Raw genomic sequence first — 5,532 nt, 5'->3', positions numbered from 1 at the left:
TGCCTCTGAATGAACAGGACCCAGTGGTGTGGTGGAGGGCTGGATAAACAGTAGACGGTGGAGGGGTGCCCGTGGAGGGGTGGTTGAACAGTAGCCGGTGGAGTAGCGCGCGGTGGAGGCTGGATGAACAGGAGCCCGTGGAGGCTGGAGGAGGTCGACGGTAGCCCGTGGAGGCTGGAGGAGGTCGACGGTGGAGATGAACAATATCCCGTGGAGTCCCGTTTTGCGGTATGCCACACCCCTCCCGATGAACAGGACCCCCGTTTCGACCGTGGCGCTCCAACACAAGTCTGTTTCGTCCGTTTTGCAGTACGCCACACCCCTCCCAATCAACAGGACCCCCGTTTTGACCGTAGGAGGTCCGTTTCCTCCGTTTTGCGGTACGCCAGACCCCTCCCGATCAACAGGACCTCGTTCCGAATGTAGGAGGTCTGTTTCCTCCGTTGTGCGGTACGCCAGGCCTCATTTCCTTCGCATGTTCCGTCCAAGCCCTCCCGACGAACACGACCACGCATTCCGTTCTGACCCAGCCGGTTGGCTCCCACGCGTTCCGTTGCCTTCCGATGAACACGATGCATTCTGTTGCCTCCCCATGAACACGACGATGACGATGTTTCTCCGTTCCGACCCAGCCATGTACACGAGCCCTGGCCGTACATATGCGCGAGTAGGCGTTCGAGACCCCGCTCGTATGTACACATACGTGGCCGTATTTTCTTTCTTGTACCCTGGCCGCTGTACGTACGTGTACATGCTACGTGTGCGCCTCTACTACGACACGTACGCCTCTACTACGACACGTGCGTGCCTCTACATCCACCAGTATGTATGTACGCACACGTTCGCGACCAGAATGACAACGCTACATACGCTTCGACCAGGTGGGTCCCGACTGTCAGGCACTTCCTTGCGTGCGAAGATGTAGCTGGTGGGTCCCAGCAGTCAGGGGGACGGATCGTTTTTTTTTCCGGACACACTTCCTTGCGTGCGAAGATGTAGCTGGTGGGTCCCAGCAGTCAGGGGCAAACGTTTTTTCACGAAATACGGTCGCCCGTCCGGTGGGTCCCTGCTGTTAGGTGGAGGAATAATTATTTTGCACATAATAAGGAGGCACTTCCTTGCTGCGGCCATGGACCCAGCTGTCAGCCTCTCCACGTACAGTCCACGTCCGATGGAAGCCATTCCTTGACCACGTTGACCACGCCGCACCGAGAGCACCTGGGCGGTGGACGACGGCAAGGCCTAGGAAGGGGACGACACAGAGCCGGGGAAGACGCGGCAGTGGATGCCCACGCATAGAGGAGTACGAGGGTTCACTGGTTCGTTGTGGTGTGAGGCTTCCATCGCCGCAGAATAACAGGGGGTGTGGGTGAGTAGAGGGATGGCCTGGCCAGCGGTTGGAGTAGTAGGGGGCGGTGAGGCCTCCGCCGCATCGCAGCCGGCCACGGGAGGCAGGAGCACGAGGCATGACCGGCGCTGGTTTGGGCGGCTGGAGCAAGAATACCAGAGGTTGAAGAAGCACTACGGCCGTTGGATGGACATCGTACGGTCACTGGAGCTAGAATCGTGCATATTGACTAAGTTGACAAATCCCTCCGTCCCTGTCAACTTAGTAGGCCCACAAGTTAGCCTGCCACTATACTGGGTCCCAGCTAACAGGGGGAGTATTCATTTTTTTGTGCGTAATAAGGAGGCACTTCCTTGTGTGTGAAGATATAGCTGGTGGGTCTGAGCTGTCAGCGGCGGTAACGTTTTTTTCGCGAAATACAGAGGCCCTTTTGGTGGGTCCCTGATGTCAGGTGGAGGAATCATTATTTTGCGCGTAATAAGGAGGCATTTCCTTGTGTGCGGCCGTGGACCCAGGTGTCGGCCTCTCCACGTACAGTTCACTTCAGATGCATGTCGGTCATTGACCATGTTGACCAGGCCGCGCCGAGAGCACCAGGACGGTGGACGACGGCGAGGCCTAGGAAGGGAACGACACGGATTCAGGAAAGTCTTGACAGTTGTTTCCCACACGGAGGGGAGTACGAGTGTACGAGGGTTTACTGGTTCGTCTGCCCTCGCCGGAGAATAACAGCAGGTGTGGGTGAGTAGAGGGATGGCTAGGCCAGCGATGGGAGTACGGTGGGGCAGTGAGGCCTGCACGGCAGCAGAGCCGGCCGCGGAGAGGAGGGAGCAGGCAGTCCCGCTGGCACTTGTTTGAGCGGCTGGAGCAGGAAGAGCAGAGATTGAAGAAGCACGACGGCCGTTGGATGGCCATCCAACAGTCACTGCTTGTGCGTCAACCTTTTTATTTAGGAAGCCTCAAATATGTGGAAAACAACATACAACCCATCTGCCATTATTTCTAATAATTTACAGCTGATTTGCTAATTCTTAAGGTTTTTTGGAGCCCGTATTCTTTTTGTTAGCATTACAGCCCATATTGTGGCCATGGTTAAAAAATTATACGAAATTTTGCATATTTCGGCGCGGTCCGAACTATTTTTAATCCCGAAATTTCGACTCACATTCAAACTGATTTTAAAAATAAATGTATATCAATATAAAATCCAACAAATTCTCCACGCATAAAAAAATAATGTAATAAAAAATGTTGAAATGAAAAAAAAATATTTGAAACTAATTGCTGGTTTGATGTGTTTTAAAAATGTACAACCCATTTCTCATTACTGATAGGCCATTTTCTCGGCCAGCCGAATGAAGCTCTCCTCGTCTTGAAGGATTTACAGCCCAACAGGCCCCACAAAGTGACTTACTTGACAAATCACAAAAAAACTGGGCTGTGGCCGTGGACCCAGCTGTCAGTCCATTTGTTTTTTAGTCCATTTGGTGGACTGGGTGAAACAATGATGTAGCATCTATGCAGCCCGTTTAAATCCCATTTGCATTTTTCTCGAAATCCGTAGAGTTGCTGGGCTGGGTGAAAATATCCTGTTGGGCTAGACGGAGAAATGTTATAAAAACATAAACACATGATTGCACGTCAGTAAAATCTTTGCAAGCTTATGTACACAATCACTAGGAGTTAACTTGCCAAGTTATATATAAACAATTATTATTATTATTTTGTAACAACTTTCAACTTACGAAATAAAATATCATTTTAATTTGATGAGTTAATAGTACGTGGGGTATTATTATTTTTTAGGCTAGACGTGGGACAGTTGAGTTGGTTCTAGGGGATAGTACTGGGAGAAAACTCAGTTTACATCGAAAAAGAAAGTGGGAGAAAATTCAGAGACCTGTTGGGTCCACCTGAGGAGGGGAATATGTTGGGAGGAAGGAGATTCAAAGCACGGCAGCCGAGTGAACTAGTTTTTTTTACGGACAAGTGAACTAGTTTACATACATAAGTAAATAGCCACTAAAAAAGCAATCAGGTTAATGGGTTCTTAAAAGAAATATTTCGGACAAAACAGATAATTACGACACATAGGCTAATGCATGAAACACTCAGATGATAAAGATGCTTATAAACAGATAAAGTACAACATCTAGACCTTCCTGGCACGCTTGATCATGACGCTGCGGCTGTCCGTGTACTCGTCGGTTACGGGAAGCAGACACGCCCTCATGTCCAAGATCTGCATGTACATGTCGTAGCATGCGTATGCGTCCTTGGCCGTGTAGGTTATGTAGGCTAGATTCAGAGGTACCTCCCACGTGTTCAGGTCGTCTTCTTTCATGTTGGCGTATCAGGAGTCGATGATGGTCTCAGCGAGGTCAACCACAAAGTCCTTCTCCTGTCCATTGCTGATGATCTTGTATTGCTTCTTGATGTCGACAAGCTTGTTGCACCAGATGGACGAATCATCGCGTTCTTCCTTCTCTCCACCGTAGCGAAGGTGCAGTCGGCGCTGCCGATGAAATGGGCGAATGCTCCAGAACCTGGTGCAGCCATAGGACTGAGGCGAGGCAGAGCTTCACCGAGTCCGTATGGTTGGTGTACATCACATTCAACTTGGTGCAGCCATAGGACTGAACGATGAACTCAAAGGGGAACTCCTTGCTAAAGTCCATATCCAGCAGGCGACAATAGTAAGCTGAGTGTGTACAGGCGACAACAGTTACTACCCCTCCCTTGTCCGCTGCACGCCCGACAGAAGATGCACCCTCGGCCACACGTCGGTTCACGAGCGGGTCTGTATTGGTACTGTAATAATAGGAGTTAGTGGTCACTTTACTTAAATTTAATTAGTTTTAATAGAAATTTATACTTAAAACAAGCAATGCATTCACTCGTTTTATCAGTGCCACAGGATCAACATGCACAACAATTAGAATTATTATTCTCGGGATGCACACGATCAGCACATTTGTCGCACTTTCACAAAGATAATACTACCAAGTTTGAACTATTTGTTATGGTTGTTGTCCTCTGCATCATCATGCCGTGTTTCCCAGCTTGCAAGATTCAGAACCAACAAATAAGATCCAAATAATAAGTACAACAAAGATGCCTACACATCTCATTGATTCCCAGCTTACAAGATTCAGAACCAACAAATAAGATCCAAATAATAAGTACAACAAAGATGCCTACACATCTCATTGATTCCCAGCTTGCAAGATTCAGAACAAACAAATAAGATTCAAATAACAAGTACAACAAAGATGCCTACACATATCACTGATTCCCAGCTTGCAAGATTCAGAACCAACCCATCAGAGCCTTTTGATAAAGTGAATATCGGGATTAAATCCATCTCTGGGAGAATGCTCTTGACCATCACAACATCTATAGTTGAGTATTCTTGTTTGCATAGCATGTTTGCACAGCACAAACAAGGAGACAAGAGAGCATGATTTCGCTTTAATAGCGGCCTCCTTGAACTCAACCTCTAGCTCTACTTGGATGAGGTCTGCCTGGAGTTCCATGATTCAATTCATGCACCTTTTTCTGTAGTTCACCTGAAATGAAGCAAAGATTGCATCATTCAGCTAGCAAGAAGTACTTGCTCTTGTGAGCTGGCAGGTTCTTCTTTAGTAGTTGCACTAAAATTGAGGAACATTAAGGTTGGCTGTCCGGCTCATGTAAGGTGCAACTATAATTTTCTTATACTTTTGTGCAGTTCCACTAAAATAAAGTGCCATTGTGGTGACAGTGACGACTCCATCTTGCAAAGGCTAATAAAATGTTGCACAAGATTACCAGTAGAACTTGACGGAGATTTTGGAAACTCCAATCACCATTTTGTGCAGTTCCACCAAAATTGAGAGATGTCGCCCACGTGACATTTTTGTTGAACTGCACAAGACACTCATTCCAAAAAAAGTGTTTTGTGCAGTTCACCAAAAGGTCACAATAGCAACAAGGTGAAATGGATATCCCTATCCGCACAAAAAGATAGAAAGTAAACAATTGTTGGTCAATAAGAATATACGAAACATATACAAAATGAAAAGAAGCATCTTAATTATGTTCATGGCAATCACGCAAGGACAGTAGAAAATTTAAAACGTCAGCAATGTTTCATGTTACCAGAAGCATTATGATCAACAATGAGATTCCTCAAACATGGGATT

The sequence above is a fragment of the Triticum aestivum genome, chromosome 3A, assembly GCF_018294505.1.
Source record: "Triticum aestivum cultivar Chinese Spring chromosome 3A, IWGSC CS RefSeq v2.1, whole genome shotgun sequence".
Taxonomy (NCBI): domain Eukaryota; kingdom Viridiplantae; phylum Streptophyta; class Magnoliopsida; order Poales; family Poaceae; genus Triticum; species Triticum aestivum.
Note: the sequence above shows the minus strand (reverse complement) of the source record.